The following is a 25,035-nucleotide window of genomic DNA, read 5'->3' as shown; positions in this document are numbered from 1 at the left end:
AGCACTGAGATTCCTTGCTCGCTTCTAATAGCTCATCTGGCCAATGTTTGACCTGTGGTGCTTAAGACTCCCTGCTTGGAGCATCAATAGCAGTCACTTTTATGCAACATCATAAAGAATAGTTTTGATACTACTCAAGAGGTGGGTGAGCTTTTTTTCTCCTGACACTTGTACAATAGCAAATGTTCCCAGGGCATCTAAAATGGTATGGATCTGTGTATGCAATGTGTTTCTTAAAACATGATCACTCTGAGCTTGTCTCTGAGGGGAGACACTGAATGTGTCTGTTAGTTACCTCTTAGGGTGGTGAACACTGAAGCTGTCCCGTGGTTTCACCTTTGGAAAGAAGGTGAAGAGCGGTCAGGGGGAATCCAACAGAGGCATAACCGGCTGCGATGGCACTGGAGGAGCTGAAGACTGGAAAGTTGTAAGGGTCAGTGTCCATAAAGATGTTTTCTAGTACCTTTTTACCCAGTGTAGACAATGGTTAAGTGCTTCAGCACTGAAATCGTCTGTACTTGAGGTTAGAGGTACAAATATACTAGGAAGCGTCTGCGTGCAGACAGGTCTTAAGAAACCCCACAATAATGGACATGAGGTTAACGGAGCAAATGGAAATCCAAAACCAAGTTGCAGTGATCGCTTCTACTTCTCTAAACAAGAAATTTAGTCTCTCCAGTGGGTAGGCAGTCCTTTTCCATAGGGGAGTATGAGTGAGAAACAATATTATGTGTTCTCTTGTGACATTACCCTGCTGACATTAAGAAAACTAAACTTGTACTTTTATCATCTGCTCAGAATTTTATTTCAAAGACCACCCCACTTCCAGTGCTGAAATACCCTAACTTCTTCCAGCTTAAAATAGTAATCATAATTTGTGACATCCCTGTTCACTCGAGTGACATAGCAAAACAACTCCTATCTCACCAGCTGGTGAGAAAAATGGCTGGTAGTTTTACTTAAGGTTGCAATCCCAGTAAAGCTCTAAAGCTCCTAACGCTCAAGTGGCAAGGCAGATGGTAGAGGTTCTATACTAGTGGAAATCACAGTTAGAAGAGGGTTGTGGGGGGATTGAAATCTGTTGGGGGTCATGCTTCATTCCTCCCCCCATCAGGCTTGGTCCATTAGCGTGGGATTTGGAGACAAGGAAGTTCTGGTGCTACTTCCCTACATGGAGTTACAGTTCATACTCAGGTTCTGATGGTCAACAAGTGATATTGCTTTTATTCAGGCTTCTTAAATGCCTTTGTATCTCTAGTTTTGGTGTGCGAAGTGTTCTGTGTACATATATTTTTATTTTCTCTTTTCAACCTCTTTGTGACTTTGACCTTTGAAAGACTGTAAAATGAATCTATGTTTATAAGAGTGCTGACCTGATGTGCAGACACCTGGGTTTTGTTACCTTTTTTTTTAGGGACCTTCAGCAAGTTGCTTAGTTTCTTTTGACCTTCCTTTCTTCCTTGGCTTAAACACTTGGTGAACTCAAAAAAGAAAATGCTGTAAGAGACTCAATAGTACTGTAAATTGTGAATGAAAAATGGGAATTACTTAGTGATAATAGATTATTAGCATAGTGGCAATGTCCCTGGAAACTTAATGTGGGATATCAAACATAGCGTATATTTAAAGTGTACATAAAATTGGGTTTTTTATTCTTGCAGAACTTTTAAATGGCCTCTAAGATTAATAAATGCTGGCTGGCTGCGTATGAGGGGCCATGGAGACTTGCCTGGAATTTCTTTAAATTTCCTTGGAGATTGTGTGACGTTCATGAGGCATGAAGTCCTGAATCACATATTTCTAGTGATAAACAGCAAGTTTGTCTCAATGCATTTGTGACCGATGCAATCATGCTATTCTTCTGCTAAAGATAAATCTAGAGTAGGGCAAAGCGATGATGTCATACTCTGATTAAGGACCTGGATAACAGGCTGAGAAGGGCAGAGGACAGCCTGTTCTGCCGAGCAGGACTTGCTGCGTCCCCTCTCTTGGACAGGGCTTGTGTAGCCTGGTGACATGGATTATAAATGTCCACAAAAGGTCTGCCTAGGCTGCCGGGTTTACTAGTTGTAAACAAGTCTCCAAATTCACGTGATGCAAGCTTGGATATCCCTTAAGCAGTTCTTTCAGACTGGGAAATATAATGTGTCGTGTGAACCATAGTCGCTCACCTCTGCTTGCAGGGGGACACTGAGCCATCCTGGGAACAAGGTCCACCAGCCCTGATGTGGCCTCTCTGAAGCTAGCTTTTAAGAAAAAAATAGCAAGGGCTTTCAGATCCAGTTGCAAAAATAGATGTTTCCTGTGTTTGCTCTGAGCAGAGCGAGGACGATGGCATCAGATGCTGAGTATTCATTATTGGAGCCTTGCTTTGCTAGTGCAGAAATTAGAGATGCCTGAGAACAATCTCAGCTTTATTTCTACCTGCTGGGCACAAATTATTTCAGAGAGAGCTCAGACCTGTGTTTGTGTAATGAAACACCATGCTGCCCTCATTTGGTGTGAAAACCACACTGGATGTCCCAGCTGCATGGCCTGGGCAACTGTGCTGTCCTGGAGGGACTGCAAAAGATGAGCCACTTGTTACCTCGGCCTCCAAAATTCGGGCTGAAGAGACAGTTGCAAGTACTAAAGATGCCAATTAGGCTTACAAATAAATTTTCTTATGTGGATGGTGAACAGCACCACTAATTGCTAATAAATGGAAAGCTGTATGGATGTCAATGTAGACTTCAAAGGGCCGTTTGAGGAAGCTGTTTTATTCCTGGTAGACTTGCTTTCCCTGTAGACTTTTGGTGTAAGGACTCTGCTTGTTCAGAAGCTCCCAGTGAGGTTTTCAATGTCAATATTGATTAGGGACATAGAAGGTGTATTTGATGTATGCATGAGGAAGTGCTCTATTTGTGATATCCTCTGAAAGGTCAAACAATTATTTCCTACCTATGGTCAAACAAACATTAGAGCAACACAATACTAAAATCTTAGTATGACCCCAGTGCTTAATTACATTTTCTTCAAATAGATGCTAAATTACAAAGACATTGTATCGGGTCTGGCTGAGCCAGAATTGGTTTTCCCCTGTAGCAGCCCTCATGGTGCTGTGTTTTATGCTGGGAGCTGGCAGGGTGTTGATAGCACACTGGTGTTGTGGCTACTGCTGAGTAGTGCTTACACAGCACCAAGGCTCTTTCTGACATTTCCCCCCCCCACAGTGGGACGGGGTGGGCAAGATCTTGGGAGGGGACACAACCAGGACAGCTGACCCGAACTGACCAAAGGGATATTCCATACCATATGACGTCTGCTCAGTATAAAGCTGGGAGAAAGGAGGAAGGGGGTGGGGTCACCCTTGGTCCTCCGAGGCAACCGCTACGCATATCAGAGCCCTGCTTCCTGAGAAGGCCCGACATCGCCTGTTAATGGGAAGTAGAGAATAAATCTGTTTTCTTTTTCTTGCTTCCGCGCGCGGACCTTTGCTTCGCTTTGCTTATATTAAAACTGCTGTTGTTTTACCCACAAGGGTTGTTTTGTTTTCCTATCTTATTTTCTTTCCCTTCTTTGCCCTATTGAGAAAAAAGGGGAAGGGGGGGGAAGTGATAGAGCGACTTGGTGGGTACCTGGCATTTAGCCAAGGTCAAACCACCACAGTCTATTTTGGCGCCCAACGTGGGGCGGGACAACGGCAGTTTTATATTAATTGTGCTATAGCTATAGCAGTTAGTAAGCGACAAGCTCTTGTGCTGGTCACGGGTTTGTTTATTGCTCTGCTTATCTTTATTTTGCTAAGCTCGGGAACATGCTGGAAGAAATTGGGAACATCATGAGTGGTTTTATTCTGCAAGCTCCCGAAGTACTTATTAATCCTTATGTTAGCTCTTTGATACTGTTCATTAATGCTATTCGCCTATTGTGGGCTGTGTGGAGCTCGTTAGGTTTTTGGTGTAAGAGAAAGCAAATTTTGGGTGAGAGAATACCAAAATGTGCCCTGAGGCGGCCTGTCCCTGGGTGGCAGGGGGAGTGGAAGGATTTGGGCAGATTCCTAGGACGGTTATCACCTCCTGTAGCCTGGGATCTTACCCCTGAACAGGCAAGCAACCCCGCAAAACTGACACAACACCTGATAGAAGGGTGCCTTGTCTATCCCGATGAAAATCAGCAACTCCTAGCGCTGTACTGGGGCCTGGCCTATGCTTATCGAGCTGCAGTTCAGTGCTCTCAAAGGACTGTGGTGGAAACGGGAACTCAAACAAAAACAATAACAGCAGAGATTGCCCCAGTAGTAAAAAAGAAACAGTGGACAAGGAGAACAACAGGTCCATACCCTCGATTAATAAGGGACGAAAAAGAGGAGGAAGAAGCGGGTCCTTCAGCAAAGGGGTCAGAAGAGGGAATAACAGAACTCAAACAGGAGGCAGAAACTACCCGGTCCCTGACATCATCAGAACTGCGAGATCTGCGGAAAGACTATAGCCGCCAGCCGGGTGAGCGGATTGCTGCCTGGCTGCTTCGATGCTGGGATAATGGGGCTGATGCTCAGCAGCTGGAAGGTAAGGAAGCCCAACAGCTGGGTTCCCTTGCTAGAGATCGAGGAATTGAAAGGGGAATTGGAAAAGAAACAGGAATTTGCAGTCTGTGGAGACGGCTCCTTTCAAGCGTTAAAGCAAGATATCCTTTCAAGGAAGATCTTACGGATAACTCCCCAGGGAAGTGGGCTACTGCGGATGAAGGTGTCCAGTACCTGAGAGAACTAGCAGTGCTGGAAGTCATCTATAGTGATCCAAATAATGATGAAGCCCCTAAAAATCCAGAGGATGTCCTGTGCACACGGGCCATGTGGAGGAAGGTGATTAAAGGTGCACCATCCTCGTATTCTGCGGGCTTGGCTGCGATGTACTATCCAGAAATGGATATGGGAGAAGGACTAAGATGTACGCCAACTGTGGAGGCAGTCTCTTCCTGGCTTCAGAACTTTGAAGAGAGTCTTGGAACCTCCTCATCTCTACGGGCAAGTGCCTTAGATGTCAGGAGCACCCCAAGAAATCGGTTCTCTTCCACCCCAGCCAGAGGGAAAGGGAAACCTAGGCGCATGACACGTGGCGAACTTTGGTTCTTCCTGCGTGACCAGGGGGAGGACATGAGGAAGTGGGATGGTCAACCCACCTTCAAATTGGAAGCTCGTGTACATGAATTGCGAGGAAAGACCCCTGCCAAGAAGACAACATCCAAGAAGGTTGTTAATGTAGCTGGCGTGAAACCGCAAGAAAGTAATCAGCGATCTCCCAGATACAGGAAGAATGAGATCACCTCCCTTGGCCCTGATGAAGGAGTTTCCGGCCTGGCACAGCAAGGGTCAGACAGTGAATACTCCGACCAAGAACAGGAATAGAGGGCCCCTGCCTCCAGCCAGGAGGAGGAAAGGGATGATCGGGTGTATTGGACAGTGTGGATTCGATGGCCTGGCACATCAAATCCACAGAAGTACCAGGCTTTAATCGATACCGGGGCACAGTGTACATTAATGCCATCAAGTTATAGAGGGGCAGAACCTATCTGGATCTCAGGAGTGACAGGCGGATGTCAAGAACTGTCAGTACTGGAGGCCGAGGTTAGCTTGACCGGGGATAAGTGGGAAAAACATCCCATTGTAACTGGCCCAGAAGCCCCTTGTATCTTGGGCATTGACTACCTCAAGAGGGGGTATTTCAAAGACCCAAAAGGATACCGATGGGCTTTTGGTGTGGCCAGTGTGAACACAGAGAAGGTCAAACAGTTGTCTAATCTGCCTGGCCTCTCAGGAGATCCTTTTGTTGTAGGACTGTTGCGAGTTAAAGAACAACAGGTGCCAATTGCCATGAGGACCGTGCACCGACGGCAGTATCGCACGAACCGAGACTCTCTGGCTCCCATCCAAGAACTGATCCGTCAACTGGAGACCCAAGGTGTCATCAGTAAGACACATTCGCCTTTTAATAGCCCAATATGGCCAGTGCGAAAGTCTGACGGAGGGTGGAGGTTGACAGTAGACTATCGTGGCCTGAACGAAGTGACGCCACCACTGAGTGCTGCTGTACCAGATATGTTAGAGCTCCAGTATGAGCTAGAGTCAAAGGCAGCCAAGTGGTACGCCACAATCGACATCGCCAATGCATTCTTTTCAATTCCTTTGGCAGAAGAGTGCAGGCCACAGTTTGCTTTCACGTGGAGGGGTGTCCAATATACCTGGAATCGACTACCCCAGGGGTGGAAGCACAGCCCCACTATTTGTCATGGACTAATTCAAACTGCACTGGAAAAGGGTGATGCCCCTGAACATCTACAGTACATCGATGACATCATTGTGTGGGGCAACAAGGCAGAAGAAGTGTTCAAGAAAGGACAAAAAGTAATTGAGATTCTTCTGAGAGCTGGGTTTGCCATAAAGAAAAGCAAGGTCAAGGGACCAGCACAGGAGATTCAGTTCTTGGGAATAAAATGGCAAGATGGACGCCGCCATGTGCCTATGGAGGTTGTCAACAAGATAGCAGCTATGTCTCCACCGACCAACAAGAAGGAAACACAAGCTTTCTTAGGACTTGTGGGATTTTGGAGGATGCACATTCCAGGTTACAGTCAGCTGGTGAGCCCTCTCTATCAAGTAACCCGAAAGAAGAACAATTTTGAGTGGGGTCTTGAGCAACAACAAGCCTTTGAGCACATCAAACAGGAGATAGCTCGGGCGGTAGCTCTTGGGCCTGTTCGGACAGGACCAGATGTGCAAAATGTACTTTACACATCAACTGGGGAGCATGGCCTCACATGGAGCCTCTGGCAGAAGGTAGCAGGTGAAACTCGGGGTCGACCATTAGGATTTTGGAGCCGGGGATATCGAGGATCAGAAGCCCACTACACTCCAACTGAAAAGGAGATTCTGGCAGCATATGAGGGGATTCGAGCCGCTTCCGAAGTTGTTGGTACAGAAGCACAGCTCCTCTTGGCACCGCGATTGCCTGTACTACATTGGATGTTCAAAGGAAACATCCCTTCTACACACCATGCAACCAGTGCTACCTGGAGTAAATGGGTAGCGTTAATCACGCAACGAGCTCGACTGGGAAAACCCAACCGTCCAGGAATCCTGGAAGAGATCATGGACTGGCCAGAAGGTAGAGATTTTGGAGCACTGCCTGAGGAGGTGGCTCGTGCCCAAGAAGCACCACCATATAACGAATTACCAGAAGATGAAAGGCGGTATGCTTTGTTTACTGATGGATCCTGTCGTGTGGTAGGAAACCATCGAAAGTGGAAAGCTGCTGTGTGGAGCCCCACAAGACAAGTCGTTGAGGCCACTGAAGGAGAGGGCGAGTCAAGTCAGTTTGCAGAAGTAAAAGCGATCCAACTAGCCCTAAAGATTGCTGAACGAGAAAAGTGGCCAGTACTGTATCTCTACACTGACTCCTGGATGGTGGCTAATGCCCTGTGGGGGTGGCTACAGGAGTGGAAGAAGACCAATTGGCAGCGCAGAGGTAAACCCATCTGGGCTGCTGCACTGTGGCAGGACATCGCTGCCCGAGTGGAAAACGTGGCTCTAAAGGTACGTCATGTAGATGCCCACGTGCCCAAAAGCCGTGCCACCGAAGAACATCAAAACAATGAGCAAGTAGACAAGGCTGCTAAAATTGAAGTAGCTCAGCTGGACCTGGACTGGGAGCGCAAGGGTGAGCTATTTGTAGCTCGATGGGCCCATGAAACATCCGGGCATCTCGGGAGAGATGCAACGTACAGATGGGCTCGTGATCGAGGGGTGGACCTGACCATGGAGGCCATCTCACAGGTCACGCATGAATGCGAAACATGTGCTGCAATCAAGCGAGCCACACGAGTAAAGTCTCCCTGGAACAGAGGGCGATGGCTGAGTTTTCGATATGGTGAGGCCTGGCAAATTGACTATATTGGACCATTGCCACGAACACGCCAAGGCAAGCGCTACATACTCACTATGGTGGAAGCAACTACTGGTTGGCTTGAGACGTACCCTGTAAATCATGCCACTGCCCGAAATACCATCTTAGGTCTTGAAAGGCAAATTTTATGGCGACATGGTACTCCTGAAAGAATCGAATCAGACAATGGAACCCATTTTCGAAATAATCTCATAAACTCCTGGGCAAAGAAACATGGCATTGAGTGGGTGTATCACATCCCTTATTACCCACAAGCGTCTGGAAAGATTGAAAGATACAATGGACTGTTGAAGACTATGTTGAGAGCATTGGACAATGGGGGATGGAAACACTGGGATATAAATTTAGCAGAAGCCACTTGGCTAATTAATACCAGAGGATCTGTTAACCGTCCTGGTCCTGCCCAAACAAAACCCCTTCATACTGTGGGAGGAGATAAGGTCCCTGTAGTACACACAGGGAAATGGCTGGGGAAGGCAGTATGGATTGCTCCTCCCTTGGGAAAAGGCAAGCCCACTCGTGGGATTGTTTTTGCTCAGGGACCTGGATGTACTTGGTGGGTAATGCGGGAGAATGGGGCTACTCAGTGTGTGCCTCAAGGAGATTTAACCTTGGGGGGGAAATAATCTGTGAGCTGAGTTGTATGTTACAGGAAGTGATAGAGGAAGTAGGAACGACGAAGAGTGAACCAGATACATGCGATGATGACCCAAACCTAGCCGGTGCTGGAGTCCAACAGTCAAACATACTGCTCCTGTCCTGAACATCCACCTTGACAGATGGCAGCCAAGTCACTGAACATCTAGAGGAGTGAAGAAAGCTTACGGAATGAATAAATGAGTGTTATGTGGGACCTGGGCATGACGTAAATGGTATGGAATAAGGGGTGGAGACTGTATCGGGTCTGGCTGAGCCAGAATTGGTTTTCCCCTGTAGCAGCCCTCATGGTGCTGTGTTTTATGCTGGGAGCTGGCAGGGTGTTGATAGCACACTGGTGTTGTGGCTACTGCTGAGTAGTGCTTACACAGCACCAAGGCTCTTTCTGACATTTCCCCCCCCCACAGTGGGACGGGGTGGGCAAGATCTTGGGAGGGGACACAACCAGGACAGCTGACCCGAACTGACCAAAGGGATATTCCATACCATATGACGTCTGCTCAGTATAAAGCTGGGAGAAAGGAGGAAGGGGGTGGGGTCACCCTTGGTCCTCCGAGGCAACCGCTACGCATATCAGAGCCCTGCTTCCTGAGAAGGCCCGACATCGCCTGTTAATGGGAAGTAGAGAATAAATCTGTTTTCTTTTTCTTGCTTCCGCGCGCGGACCTTTGCTTCGCTTTGCTTATATTAAAACTGCTGTTGTTTTACCCACAAGGGTTGTTTTGTTTTCCTATCTTATTTTCTTTCCCTTCTTTGCCCTATTGAGAAAAAAGGGGAAGGGGGGGGAAGTGATAGAGCGACTTGGTGGGTACCTGGCATTTAGCCAAGGTCAAACCACCACAGACATCTACCTTTCCATGGAGCAGAAGTCATAGCTATTGCACTGTTTTATTCTAACTTATCTATACCTGCCTTGTGGTCTGTTACTTTGTGTGCAAAAATGGTCCCCACTGGTGCAAAATTCTCACTTGTAAGCAAATAAATGAAAGGACCATTAACAGCAAACCATCCTATGGGTATTTAGTTAAAGAACATTTGCAATATTCAACTAAAAAAAAGCGAATGGGTTGGAAAATCCTCTGAAAACTGAATGACTTTATCTTTACTGGCATCAGTCAGCTTTTGAGTTAATAAACCAAACTCTTGCCAGCTAAAGTATCTCTTCAGGAGTGTCAGTAGCTAAGGTATGAGGTTGTTCTTTGTCAGAGGCTTGATGTATGTGCGTGGTGGGAATGAACTGATGACTTTGGGCTCATTAGGCATTAGAAGTCCTCTCTGGAGAGCCAGATCCATCTGTTTTCCCATCTCTGCCTCGTTTCTGTACTTGGTTACGTGACTTCCCCTTGAGAACATTTCCTCTGAATATTGTTCATAAATATTTCCAAGAAACCAACAAACTATTGTTTGATTTCTGTCTCTCTTTTTGCCTTTTTTTTTTTTTTTTCTGGATAGTTTTTCAGCAAGGAACATTACTGCTGTTGGTCTTTTCAGCAGGTTGGGAGATAGGGGGTTATTGTTTCTGGGTTTGGGCAGTTTGTTTGGATGGCTGTTGACTTTGTTATTGTTGTCTTTCCTCTTCATTTTTGGCAGTCTGGGGAAGTGGGTGGTTCGCTGTTTTGTTTTTTTGACCGTTTGTGAATTATTTATACAGGCAGACTTTTGTGGGGGTGAGTTTTTCTTTGGGTTTTGGTGTTTGTTTGTGGGGTTTGTTATACCTCAGGGAATTGTTTTTTTGTTTGGCTTTTGTTATTCTGAAGTTCATCTTGCTCTTGGTAGTTTCCAAGTGGCTTCTGTGGCTGGTAGCTTCTGTAGCTCTTTCTTGACAGTTTGATTTACAACCTAAAAGTTCTTTGCCCATCAGACCCAGGCTGCCCACTGCTCAGGGGAAATGGGGCTCAGACTTGCTTTGCTCCTTCAGAAAATTTCTGAGTACACATTTCTGAGCAGCAGCAGAAGGAGGTGGTGACTGGCAATAGCCATGCACTTGTAAAGGGTTAATTGAGTGCAACCAACGTGATTGCCTTCTGAGAAGAGACAACTGAATCTGTGGATGAGGGAAGGCAGCGGATGTCACTTACCTTGACTTCAACCAGGCTTTTGATGCTTGATCTCCCCCAGCTTTCTTCTATCCAAGTTGGGTTGTTACGGTCTGGATGGGTGGACTACTAGATGTGTGGGAAAACTGGCCAGACCATTGGGTCAAAGCGTTGTGGTTTGTACTCTACCTGAAGCCTGGTTACAAGTGGGGTTACTCAGGAAACCCTCCTGGGATCTCTCCTGCTCCTGCTTTTGGAAGGAGGATGACTAGAGACCTCCCAAGGTCCGTTTTGACCTGAATAATTGTGTTATTCAAACAAGCTGATGACAGCTAGATTCAATGTCAAGAGCACACAGCACAGACTGCCTATTAAAATTAGTTTTGTGTAGAGGTCTAGTTGTTTTTCAGCTGAAAGGATGGAGATAGACTTTGACTCTGTAGTCATCTCTGTTGTTGCGAGGAGGATTGCAATGACGCACTGATGGACCACTTGTGTACTAGCATCCTTGTTCATTCCTGAAATAAATTCAGTGTGCACAAACTACATACACACTTCACAGCACTTTTTTACTAAGCTGTAAGAGCAGAGTTTTGCAGCCATATCTAGAGCCTGAGCAGGAGCAATAACCCTCTCAACAGATTTCCTCCCCTTAGTCACAGTTAAAAAACGGAGAAGCTTCTGCTTCAATATGTCCGGGAGGGATGAAGGGAAAGCAGCCTTCAGCTGGTTTCTAAGCACTTATGGCCCATTGAGAAAAGCTTGGGGAGAATTTGGATCAGCTCCGAAGCAGAACTGCTGCTTTGAAGCAAACGGTTTGAAAGGGATGAGTAGTGAGCCCACAACTAGGTCATCAGAGATTTGCATTAGCACTATTCCTTGATTTTTAGGCTTTACATACATTTTTGCATAGCTCCATGGTACCCAAATAGTGCCTCTGAGGTTTATTTCCTGAAGTGCTGATCCTGTGAGACATTAAAAAAAAAAAAAATAAAGCCCAAACACATTCCTCCATTTGCTCTACAGGTACCTGGTGGTCACACTGGATATTTTGTCCACCTGCCTTAACAAATTCCCAAAAAAGGCCACCTCCAGAAAGTGTTTTATCCCTAAAACATCCCTTCAAGTAGGTTTCTTCCTTTTTTTCCCCCTGCCTTCCCCAATGTAATGGGGGTCTCCAGTGTAATGATCCAACTTAAAAAGATTGGACAAAATTTACAGCTGGTTGAAAAAATGGTGAAAAATTGAGTTTTCTGAATTTTTAGTTGAACAAAATTTAAATTTGGAAGCTAAAGTATCAGGGTGGGTTTTTGCCTTCATTCCTTTTCATTACTCCCTCATTCACTAAGGGTTATGAGATGGAGGGTGCTTTCTCCTGCCTTGTTTTCTTCCCCCTCGCCTTCCCAAATCCACCCTGAAGATTTGGTAGGTGAAGATCTGGAAGGTGAAGACATGGACTAGAAGAGTATGACTCCTGCAAGTCTGAAAAAAGCACTACCACCTCTCTTGCCACACCTTCATCCTTGAACAGGAAAACTGGTCCTAGCATTCTCCACAAAAACCCTGACCTAGAAGTACCAGGCTTATTTAAACCTGAACTGCTCTGAAGCTGGTTTTTCAACACTGTCAAAGGCCACAATTCCCCATTGAACATTCCTGCTAGGTGGAGCCTGTTTTGAGTTTCCCAACAGCTCTGTAAGTGTAGACTCCTAAAGTCAGTATTACGGCTGGTCACAGGCTCCAACAGGAACATTCTGGGCAATAAAGGATTTTTTTTTTTTTTCTGCAGCAGTGATATGTTAGTTGCTAAAAACACTTTTATCCACGTTTATCAGTCATAAAACAGATAAATGTGACACGGTGGGGTCTGCTGGGCTTAGGTAAATTGAGGTTTCTGTCTATCAGTGCTTCAGTTTTGATTCTTTACAGCTTTCAACTCACTTAGACTTAACCTTAGACGGTTTGTCTTCTGACTGCTTAATTTAAGATGTCTGAAGGCTGACATGGAGGTGTCTGATTCCCCCGTTTGGGTTCTTTGCACTGGCAGCAGGGAGAATTTAAACCTTAACATCTGACTCGGTTCTTCATCTGAACGAAGCCTTCGTCACTTCCAGCCCTCGGGGAGATGGTGAAGCCTTATTTAACTGCAGTCTACTGAAACTTGCCAGCGAAAGATACTGAGCAAAAGAAAGTGCTTGTGCTCAGGGTTTGGTTTTTTTCACTATTGAAATAGCTTTTTTGGTTATAAACGGTAGCAATGAAGGAATACTGTTTCATTCATACGCTTCTGGACCAATTGCCAAATTCATACCCTTCTGGACCAAATGCAAAATCTTACCATCACAAGCAGCAGTTCTTACTGAAAAGAAGATTAACTACATTTTCATTTGATCACATTTGTATCTGTACCTGCAATATCAGTACGAGATTTCTAACCCAACACTTTCCTAAGGGATTTGCATGAAAAACAGAAAAGAGGTCTGATTCACCATTGTCTTTAACAAGGAGAGGTGTTTGTCTCTCCATGGATCAGAGGGAGAGATCTGCTTCAAGTAGCATGAAGGGATGAACCTCTGTGTCCTCACTCCAGGAGAACTGACCTTGTAGCATGAAGAATTGCAACGAGCAACTCACTTCTTCTGCAGCGTGGTGCAAGGAAGGGCTGAGGTAGCAAACTCTTTTTCCCAGGGTGGCTTTGCTGCCCTTGGCTGGCTGTGGTGGACCTGGAAGCTCAGGGATTTTACTAATTGAAGAAGCTGCTCAGTAGCACCACAGCACTAAAACTAGCCTAAATTTAAAATTTAGCCCTAGCAAGAACCCCTTCATTTTTAAAGGGGGTGGAGGGAAGCCTGGGGTGATGCTGGAGAGAAGAGGAGGCAGCACTGTTTATTAAAGCTGGTCTTTCTTGCGTTATGTAGATGTTGAAGGTTTTACATTAAACCTATTGTATTGTAACACTTTGAAGATACATGTTCTTTTACATAACCTTCATAAATACAAATATGAGGCCAGTATGACTTGGAACGAATCCCCAGAACTTGGACCAAAGCAGGATTTGAAAGCAAATTTATCAAGGATTGAAAAGAAGAGGCTATGGGCTCATGTGGGTCAGGCCCTCAAGCCTTGTTCCTGCCTTGTAGGCTGGGCTCCTTCCCCTACCCACAGTGAGATCTCCCAGCTGGGAAGAGACACTGACTTTTCATTTCTCTGGTATTTATCAAGTCCTTTTTTTTGCAGCCCTAAAATACATTTTCAAAAAGTAAAAATGAGCAGGCAGTTACTTCAGCACCTTCATGAAAAGATGTAGAAATATTGTAAGTCGATTTCACTCCTGTCTCCTTAAAGGGAAAGAAATAGTCTGTGGTATAAATATGCAATTAAAAATAGAAGCAATTAGAGTCTCAATGAACAAAATAGGAGATTGCTGTGAGGTAGAGCTTGTTTCCCTTTTGTCTGTACTTCTAATTTGAAACTCTTTGACGTCGGGATCTAATCTTAATAGATGATGCTCAACTTCTGGTTTTGTCATGCAAGTTAAATGTCATGGGCCAGACTCCAGCGTAAACTCAAATCTGCTTCAGACCTTCTCTACATGTCGGTGGTGCAAGGATATTCATGTCTGTAAACCCCTATATGCACACAGCAGTGAATGCTTTTGAATGGATTGGCTTCATTTGTTCGTGAATGAAGGATAAAGATGCCTCTTATGTCTATAAGTGCCTGTGTGCATGCAAAGAAGAGATGAAAGCAGTTTAGGCTTTCAAGCCTGCCCATTCCAGTTATGAGTATTTCAGTATTTCAGGACACAGCGAAGGGTCTGAGCATCCATCTGTTCGGATCCATCCCCCTTGCAAGTCAGTGCAAGCCAGCAGATTGATGGCAGTGCTCTTGGTGCAGCTCAGGATGGAGGGAAGAAACTGAAGTGGTGGAAGATGCCCAGTGCAGTTCTCTGGAGAGCAAATCACACATGGGGAGGACTGCATCTTTGACACTAATCTCTGCTTTGCTCAACTCCAGCTCAGTAATGGGCTGTCGGGCTTGTTCAGAGGCATGTAGTAGCCTTTTCCCAGCACTGTAACTTGGAGCAGAGGAGCTTGGGAAAGTTTACACAAAAGCATAAAAAGTGCATACTCTTTTACATAGCCACAATGGCTCTTTTTGAAAGTGGAGCCAAGTGATGGGAAGCAGGGGTTTTTCTCATTTTATTGGAAAGATTTGTATTGAGTGGAGCTGGTGCTAGGCTGCGTCTTGGCCAAGCCTGACCTACTGAGCTGTGCACCTGCAGAAACCCATTCTCCAGCCTTTGGAGGGGCCTGTAGTTTCCCTGGCTACACCTGCACTGCTCAGAGACACAGGCCAGGGCCTGGTGGCCCATCCTGAACACAAGTGGTCTCGTGCAGGCTGCATCTGTAGGATTATGCTTTCCTTCCCTCCTCCATTTCATGTCTTTCTCACCAAAAACAGGGGGACTTTGTTCCTGCAACCTTCTGGGGTTAGCCCAGGGCTCACGCCCTCCAAGTAACCAGGTGCTGCTTAGAAGAGTGATATTTGGTGCAAGCTGAGACCTTACCATTGCTAAAGATTAAATAGTACCTTCTGTGGCCCTATTTCATTAGAGCTACTTAGATCGGGAGCCTCTGGAGCTGCAGCTCCAATTCTGCAGCATCCTTAAGGCTGTTTTGAACAGTAAGGCACTTCAGTGAATGCAAATACTTTTAAAATTAACTCCCCAATCCAGATGCCCAGCTGCACCCCAGCTGCTCAGTGTTGGCACTCATGGCTGGCCCCGTGTTTGCCCACCACTACCTTTATGTCACGCTTTTCTAGCTGATGTTTCAGAGCATGCCAATGCAGAGGTCACCACCAAGTATATATTTCAATTAATTCTTCCCATGCCGTGCTTTTGGAGCCAGCTGCTGCTTCTGCACCAGTCCATGTCCTGAGGTGCAGCCCTCTGGGATGGGCAGAAATAACAGCAGATGGAGGTTTCAAGCCCCTGTGTTCCTCAACGAGATCGGCAGACATCCAATTTCTTGTGCCCACAGCCAGCTTCAGTCACAAAACAGCGCATTTTTTCCCTGCTCTCCATTATTTTTTACATATCCTAGTCAAGTTTCTAGTCTATTTTCAACATATTGTTAGTAAAACCACAAGGTTAAGGGCTGGCTGGAGAGGAAGCAGTAGCAAGGCTCTGTCTTGAGGACTGCTTTCTGTTTGGGGATCAAAGTTCAGTGTAAAGCATCAAGGTGCCCAGATTTTTTTAAGCACTGTCTCCCATCTGCAGTGAGCAATTTTATTGGGCACAGAGCAGGATTTTGTGCCCCCTACACATTGCTTCCCCGCCACAGCAGAGTCTTGAGCATGACTAAAGAATTACTGTTACCAGACTTGTGTCTAGACACTATTGGATTTTGTGCATTAGTCGTCGTACACTCAGATCCTTTCTAACAATAATAACATTCAATGTGTGCTTCAGGTACTTGGCTGTATAGGGATGACCCTGGACACGTGTATAACTTTGCACACAAGTGGTTATAGAATCACAGAATCCAAGCAACCTTACATGCTCCTGTTTTCTCCGGTTGTCCTTATTTCTCCTTGTAGGGTGGCCAGTCTTTACAAACAAATGTAGGCGGCAGGCTCCCCAGGCTGGGTCATGCAGGGTGACCCCGAGCACGGGTAATGACCCTGCGAAGAGGCGGCTGTCCTTGGCTCCTGCCGGGAGCTGGGAACAAGCTCGTTCCCAGGGCTGCAGCCTGGGTGGGGGCGACAGAAGACAACACGAACACTCTGCCCTGAGCAAACCCCAAGGCAGCGCGCTGACTAATCTTGCTGGCGCGCCGGGACAGACCCAGTTAAACCAGGACATCTGGGCACATCAGTGATTCCTCCAGTCACACTGTACTTGAGCCCTGTCCCTTCTCCGGCGCTCCCGGGGACTTTGCTCATAGCCTTGGAGAAATTATGATCCAGGCTCTTGTTTAAAAGCTTAGAAGTGTATACATCTCCTGTTGTCTTGTTCTCTAGAGGGTTGTGTTTAAGTGGCCATGTGGTGATCTAGAAAGATTGGAAGGTTTTTCCTACTCTAGTTCAAAAGGCAGGTGAGAAGAACAGAATTTTTATTTAAAGCAGTGACCTGCCTTCTGCATGGCATCATACCAGCAAACGTGAAAAAGCAACACAGTCTGAGGCATGAGAGATGTCTAGAAATGGGGGCCCAATCCTTGACACTACCACCCACCTGCTTTTTGCTAGAGGCGTCTCTGCTTCACAGCCTGTAAAGTGCAGAACTGTCCCAAATACCGCTTTTACCCATACTCGTACACTAATGCTACTCACTCCAAGAGCACTTAAAATTTTTTCCCTAACGCTGCAATTCCCATGCTCCGTGTGCATCTCCTCCAGGCCTTTAGCTGAAAGCACACAGCAACATCTCCTGGAACTGGGTGGCTATTGCAAGTTCAGTTGTCAAAGTGCTGTCCTTAAATCCCGATCAATGTGCTCAATTCGAGAGACTCCAGGGGGATGGTGCAGAGGTAGCATGTGTCCAGCACATCTCTCACCTTTGTGAGGAGGAGGAAGGCACCAGCTATTGGAAAGTGTCTGTTCTTTATTCAGATGTCCCTCAGGAAAGTTTATCACACCTAATGAGGCAGACCACCATGTTAGGTGATGCATTTAGAGAGAAACCAGGGAGAGAGAACTGGACTGGTGATACCACACCAAAGCAGGCAGGAGGGATTCACCCCACCAACAAGTGTGTGAGCTGCCAAATATCTGGATTTAATTACCAAGGAGCTGGTCTCCTGTAAAAAAAAGCAACTGAGGATGGGGACCATGCGTATCCTTGGAACAAGAAGCACTAAAAGAGGTCCTCTGCTCAGAAATAAGGCAAACTGCTGTCCTTACTGCCCTTTATAAGAGCAGATAGCACTGGAGAAGGAGGCAAATGCAGAAGGGCACCGAGTGCCACCTCTGATGAGACAGCAGCAGCAAGGTTGGGTAGGATTTGTCTCTCAGCTGCATCTTCACTGTTTCCAGTGGCTGCACGTCACGGTACACCACCTTGGTACACACAAGCTCTTGGGGCAGAGCCAAACTGGATGGCAGCCCAAGCCCACCTGCAGGCTCCCTCCCTTCTCCTTCCTACAGAAAAAAAGGTGGAAAATACTGGAAGGGAACTGTTGCTCACATGGCTTAGAGGAAACTGGAAGTCCCAGTTGTCATGAGAGACCCACATATTAAAGTGGAGGACAATGGGTGAGGAAAGTGGGGCACTCTGAGGACTCTGGCTTAGGAAGAAGGATTTTTCCATTTGTGCAGTGCATCTGTCATTTTGCAATGTCTCCTGTTGTCATGGAAAACATCTTTTTTCCCCTGTCATGGCTGGTCAGTGCCTGACACAAGCTAAAGACTTTGTTTGCTTGCTTCATGGTGTGGCTTCTCCCATCATACATTGGTCACTGGTGATTGTATGTGCAGTAAACGGTCCAGCTAACGCACTGACAAGCCTCACTCTTTCCCCACCCTGACCTTATCAGAGAAGCTGAGTTGGCTGTGACAGCTCTTATTGAAGATGCATATATTTTAAAAAAAAATCACCAGAAACTGGAGATTTCCCCCATTGAATTAGATCAGCACTCCTCATGCTCTAATATCCTTTCAGCTGCAATGACTAGGATGAGGTATCTCCAAACTAAAGGTGCCTAGTGGCAGCACCTATGGGCAATAAGTACAGAAGTTTCCACCAATCCCAAATTAATTGGGGGATAAACAAATTCCTGAGGCAGGAGTTGACAAATCTTTACACCACCTTTGCCATTCAGAGTTTTGTTGGACAGCTTGGCCAACCTAGGCATGAGAGGGACAGCAGGTGGCCTTTCATGAGACCACAGGCTGAGGGGGTTCAGGTGGCCAATCCAACGGGGTTTTTTTGTGAATGTGTGGCAAAGTTGGTGTTCAGGCTGTGATGGTGTGATGATGGGATTCATCATGCTGTGAAAGAGCAAGTCTTTCTTCCTATGTTGTGTCTGAAGGATGGGAAAAATCATCATTGCTATCTACCTTTCTGGAGTCTTCTCTTTTTTTTTTTTTTCTCCTTCAAATAGAAGGAAAGGCAACAAAACCAAAATGCTATTAGTGGAGACTTTTATTTTGCTTTTCTGCTGAAATTCCAATACATGTCATCAGAAAGGCATCAACCCAGCCCAGATTAAGCAACTCAAAGCTCCTTGACCAAGATTTCACAGCTTGAGTTTCTTGCTGCTTCTGTGCCTGCTGTGCCCTGGGCAGGGGAAGGGAAGGGCTATGTCTTATTTAAACATAGCTGTGCCTTTTTTTGGAGAGGGAGATCTTTCCCCATGTTCTAACAATTAACCAACAGGATCACACTGCAGAAAAAAATAAGAACCGGGAAAGGGAGAGTGAGGATGGATGTGAATGTAGATTTCTCGTCTGGTGCCATACAAAGGCACTGCTTGTACTACAGCAAGCCCAGGAGCATTAGCAGCCAAATTATTTGTTTAATTTTAACTGCTGTCTTCGTCGCAGCTTGACTTGCTAATTAGTATTTTAAGTGCTTGTAAAATAGTTTGGACGTATTCCTTCAGCTTTCACACACATCTCTATCGCTATTGCTATTCCTTCCTCTTGCCCTGTGCCATCACCTAAGTAACATCGTTTCTGCTTCCAGATGGGTTGAATTCTCTAAAGCAGGAGGAAAACACAATCTTCTTTGCTTATTCATGCACGGGGAACACTTATTTGCATGAGAAGAGATCAGTCTGTGGAGCAGCACTCCCTAAAGGCTGGGGAGAAGGGAACCTATGCTCACAGGCAGGGAATAATGAGGCACAAATGTACATAAGCTGAATTTTTTGTTCTGCAGCTACCCTGGGTTTTTATACCCCATTTGCATCATTCAAACTGCTCTGCAGAGCTGATATGCGGAAATCGTGGGCTGGGAACACCACTGGCAATCTTGGCTGGATTTCACCGGGCAATTGCCTTGGTGACGTACACTGCAATTGATACGATGCAGAGGAGGATGTCCTAAATGACTGGATTCAAAAAATAGGCATGGATTTCTGAATGAACACAGAGGCTGGTGTGTTGTCATGTGGCAGGCTGCTAAGTCTGGTACAGCAGTAACGCTGGCAGTCATGGACAAAGGTACAGCAATGTGGGGGGGAACCTGTTGGACCTGAACATTAGCCCAGGAATTTGTTGAATGGCCTCCGCGAGCAGAAGAACTTTAAATTACACTGACAGGGAACCTGAAGAGATTACTTTTTTTGCAAGCAGTATCTGGCAGTTGTACAAAGAACCAAAAAGCCTTTATTTCACAGCTGTCCTTTTAGTTTTTTGAATGTACCTTTCTCTAAGTATGCAGATAGTAACTATTAAAAACCATTTTCAGCGGTGGCGGTTTTCAAAGCACAGTCACTCCAGTTGCTATTTATGAACGATGTTTGGGAGGTTCTGCAAATGGAAGAACAAATACATTTTTGTATGTGCACAATTCTGGATATTTAGCACACAGAGGCACTTCCCAAACGTTTTGTGAGAAAAAAAAGCCCTTTCCCTGGCTGTTTACAGATGACTTGCAAAGAATAAGTGAGAGATTCGAGCATGGCTGAACCAAGCAGCTGCCGAGAATTCAAATAAATGCTCTCAAACCCTGCTTTTTCCACAAGCTCCACTTTGGAAGATGCAGAAACGAGACATGTCACAGGCTAATGCTGTCCATCAAAGCAGTGGTGAGAAGGAAACCTTGTCTCATTTCCATTCTCTCGACTTGCTCTTTGGAAGTTGATTCTTTAAGCGTTATCATTGGTGAAAGCTTTTTAGTGTTTAGTTTCCAGCCATGATCTCATGGGCTTTGATGAGCTTTTCTGTGCTGAAAGGAGCTTGTGCGAACAATGAAATGAAATGAAGATGATCGCTTGCATCTGTGTGCCGTGTGCACTGGGATGTGTTAATCCATATGATGAATAATGCACATATCAGCACCTTTGGTTTCCCAGCATTGATTTTCATTTCTTGCGTATCCTCAGTGGGGCAAAGTCTGACTTTTTCAAGGCTCTCCAAATGTGTCTTCTGTAGTGATAAAGTACTGCAATGAAGAACACAGGATTTCTTCCAAAGCCAGGCTGGCCCCAAGTCCCTGCGTTACCAACGTCTGCATCCAAAAGAGCTGAAAACAAAGTCACCTGCAAGGTGTCCTGTACAGCCCCTGTCATCAAAGCTAATAAGATAATGCACCCATTAGGCCATTTGAGGCCATAAAAAGAGGTTTTAAATCACAGAAACATTATGCTTCAATGTAAGCAGTGGGTTTTTAAAGTTTGTTTTACTTTTCCTTGTTTGTTCATGAATTGGGAATCTCTCACATCCTATTCAGAAGCTGTTTGGGATATTTCTTTCTTTGTAGGTGGGGTTACTGAGCCCACAGGAATATTTGGCTCAGACTTTACAGCAGGCAAACTGAGTACTCAAATGCTATTTAAAACAAAACAAAATCAAAGTAAAAATGCACCCTTCTCATGGAGGTGTTTCTGCACAGCTGGTGTAGCATGTGCGGAAGACCTCAGTGATGCTACAAAGTTTTTACAGGGCTTGTTAGACTTGACCTACCTCTCTGTTGTGTTTTCAACTTGTGGAGAGAAGCTCCTTCAAACTCACACTAACACTGGCGTAGAGATGGCTTCCTGGTTCTGAAATAGAGTTTCGGCCTGCTCTAGGCTTCAGCTTTGCTAGAGTGGCATCCTGAAGGGAGGGTGAATCAATAGTGACTGCTTTCTTTAACACATACTTGTGCATCAGTCCCTAACGTAAAATAAATATCTTCGCTGTCAGATGTAGGACAGCATTTAATTTTTTCACTGTAGCTTGCTCTGGGGTGTCAGAGTTCCCACTGAAATGTCCACTAGAGAATAAAGAAAGGACAAGTGGTGGTTGTACTCTACTGCCTTGACATAACAAGGGAGTGGAATAATGAAAATCTTAAATTTGTATCCTTACTGTAAGAGGCATTTTTTAAAACAACTTGATTCACTCTACATCAGTTCCTAGCTTCACCCATTTATTTCTTAGGATACAGAAGTTTACTGAATTTGGTCAACCTGCTGTCACTTGGGTGGGAATGGGTGCCACATCAGTCTCTGGCCTGCATAGGACAAGGACATCTTAGGGGCAGATCCAAAGCAGGAGTTGCTCTGCCTTTCGTGGACGGCTTTGGAAATGTGTCTCTTTCTTTGGTCCCCAGGCACAGTAAATAACCAAGAAGTAGGATTTTATGAGAACCCTCAGAAGCCTGCGAAAAGGTAAGCCCCTTTCTAGACTGAAAGGTCAAGTGGTGGTGAAATAGCCCTGGGGACAGGCTCATCAGGCAAACTTCAGCTTGCTTGTGGGTGGAATTAACTGGGCTGTGGGTACACAAAACCTTTCTCATTGGTTGCATTCAGTTTGTGGACTTCTCTGTAACTTGGTACAAGCAAAAGGAAGATTTCTGACCTGAAAATATTCTAGGGTTCCTGTCCATTTTCTTGGAGCAAACCCAGTTTGTTCTACTGTCTCCAGCGAGTCTGTGCTCCCATACACAGCAGTTTGTGTCTACTGCCTACACGTGGTCACGACCGTAATCAGACTTCTTCAGGAAATTGTGCACATATTCAGTGTGTGGTTTTTGAGCTGACAGAGGATGTCTGGGCTAGACTGAACTGAAACCTGCTCACATGGCGTACATGGATGTCATCCATTCTTTGTATCAAAAGACTGATGGCAAAAGTGCATAATAATGAATTAATAGAGACCTAGGGGGACTCAGAAGTCAACTGTTTGACAGCAGTGGTCTGCTTGCCTGTTTTTCTGACAGTTTCCCTGTCAGGCCTTATTACACAGTCACTTCCAAGTTCGAGCGATGACAAAATGGATTAAGATATCCAAGCTAGACGATGTTGAAAACAAACATCTTTCATCTGCTAAGTATCCCCTTTTGGAGCCATTCCCATCCTGATGGCTGCAAGGGCCTGTTAGAGGCCACACAGTTTCTGCTGCTTCCTTCTGCAAAAGGACCGACATCCAGTAATGGCATCCCAGAACTGAGACAGGTACGTGCCAGTTTGAGCTCTTCTGCTGGGATTGTCATCCCCCCTGGGTTTCTGCTCATGACCTTGCAGCCCACAAGCTGTACAGCTGGAGATAAGCAGCTTGGAAGTGCTCTAGGGCTCACGTATTACCAACCATGAAGACATGAATAACTCATAATGCACTGCAGTGCATTAATCAGCAATGGATGTAGAGGCTGTTGGAGTCAGAGGGAAGGTGCTCTATGGGCTTGAAATACTGTCGGATTGCTTCTATGATCCCTCTGCAGTCAATAGGATTTGGCTTGTTATCCTATTAGATTTTTCTTATATTTGTCTCAGGTGAACCCTAAAAAAATTGGTTTTAGATGCGGAGAACATTGATTTTGACATATGAAAATGTAGTCTTGGTAAACAGTCACGTTCAGTGGCAGCACTGTGGATTTGTAATAATATCTGAGCAGATCCACTGTATGTGTCAGCGGTGTCTCTCAGCCCTGCCATTTTTATGGTTTTGGGGGTAAAACTTTGCAAGACACCCCAGAGGAAGCTAGGTTTAAGGAGAAGAATACTGAGGAGTGTTGGCAACCATATATTCACCGTGAAAATCAAGGAATTCCCATCTTGCTCAGCTGTGCAAGCCCGCCTGGCCGACCTAGCCTGTTTTGCTGTAACCTTATCTCCACGCTGAACCTGTCTTTCCTTCTCACCTCCATTAGGCTTCAAGAAGATGATATACTAGGTCTTTGTTGCATTGCCCCTCCCACAATCTTGGCTGCAAAGGTGTCAGTGCCCAGCAGCCTCTCTTGCTGTCCAGTACCATCTTGTTCTTTTAGTCTTTTGCATTTATATGTGCTTTTCATCTGGGATTGCCATTTCTTCTGTCCAAACAGGTTCGAATTAGGACCTTGGTTGAGCACCTAAGAGGTGTATGTCAATAGAAAGAGTAACCCTGCAAGCATTCATGTTTACTCCCTGCAAAATACAGTTTGGAGAGTCACGATTGGTCCGTAGCATCTCAGCATGCAAAACAATTAATGGCACAACTGCCAATGAGCTTCACCTTTGGTGACATGTTGTCTCTCCTAACCCAGCCCTGGTTTGCAGACCAGTTTTGCCCAAGATTTATACTCAAGGGGTTGCAAACAAAGAGCGGGGACCCTCATCTCGTTCCCTCTGTGCAGGTGGTGTTTTTGAAGTGATCGTAATTAAACAAGGAAGCCTGCAGTCTGCCGGAGAGCACATTTGCCTGAACGGTTGTATCAGCACAACTGAAGAGGGAGGGAGGGAGGGAGGGAGGGAGGGAGGGAAGGAGGGAGGGAAGGACCAGCACGATCTACATCTGCTGATGCTTCATCAGGTAGAGGTTTCCCCACCCCAAGCTGGTGTATTGACTAGATTAGTCATGCTGGAACTTGAATTAGTTCATGGCCAATCAGCTTCTGTTACTAAACACAACCGTAAATGCAGATGAATACCCAAACTCACCTACACAGTCCAAAGATGAGACACCAGTTAGAAGACAAGTTTGTCTAAAATGAGATCGATTGTCAGTTGAGATGTCATCCCTGTGTTTGCTGGCCTTTCCCTGTTGAGAAGTGGACTAAATCAGCTCATTCCCAACAGCTTACATCTGCACTAATACCATGGGCACACTCTCCATCCTCCACAAAGTACCCCAAGCAAATGAAGCTTAGACACTCACCCACAGCAATTCAGTGTAGCTCAGCAAGAAGTTGGCACCCCCAGGTCTGTGGATAGAGATTGGGAGCACGAGGCCGTAAGTGCATTCCTGTTTGTTAACACAAACCCTCTGCTGACCATCGCCACGTCTCGTGTTTCTGCTGTGACCTGACGTGTATTTGCAGGCTCGTGAGCTACCACACGAGTAATTTGCTGCAGGTTGCTCAGGATGTTTCTGATACCCAGCTCTGTACGTGTGATGCCGGAGTATCCCTGTGCACTGGCAGCCGTTGGGGTGAAAATGCTGTGCTGATGAAAGGGCTGGATTTGACTCTTGTCTCAAGGTCTCACGTCCTCCCCCACTGCCGGTGCAGATATGCCAATACCGTGTTGTAAAGACAAAGTCATCCAGACAATGTCTAACACTTGCTGGTGATAATGCTTCTCGATACTGCTATCCACAGTGCCTCAGCTGGGATCGAACATCATGGAAGATGCATTTCAACGCACTTGAACAATCAGCCTTGTTCCAGCACTGACAGTAATAGTTATTTTTCTAGACAGAATTGACATTATAAATGAGTTGTTGGTTAATTTGCTGCTTTCTTAACATCATTGATCCTATAGCTATGT

At 45.7% G+C, this 25,035-nt stretch overlaps 1 long non-coding RNA gene across 1 annotated transcript in view; it reads left to right on the top strand.

Annotated features, from left to right (window-relative positions):
- Window positions 1–22,018, top strand: part of LOC141926747 (uncharacterized) — a 51,852-nt gene extending 29,834 nt beyond the window's left edge. The window contains exon 5 of the long non-coding RNA XR_012624197.1: window positions 21,900–22,018. This is a non-coding gene — a long non-coding RNA (uncharacterized LOC141926747). The remainder of the gene's footprint in view (window positions 1–21,899) is intronic.
- The last annotated feature ends 3,017 nt before the right edge of the window (window positions 22,019–25,035 follow it).

Source organism: Strix aluco, chromosome 8 (genome assembly GCF_031877795.1).
Source record: "Strix aluco isolate bStrAlu1 chromosome 8, bStrAlu1.hap1, whole genome shotgun sequence".
NCBI classification, from domain to species: domain Eukaryota; kingdom Metazoa; phylum Chordata; class Aves; order Strigiformes; family Strigidae; genus Strix; species Strix aluco.
This window is presented reverse-complemented; position numbering and strand designations above follow the sequence as displayed.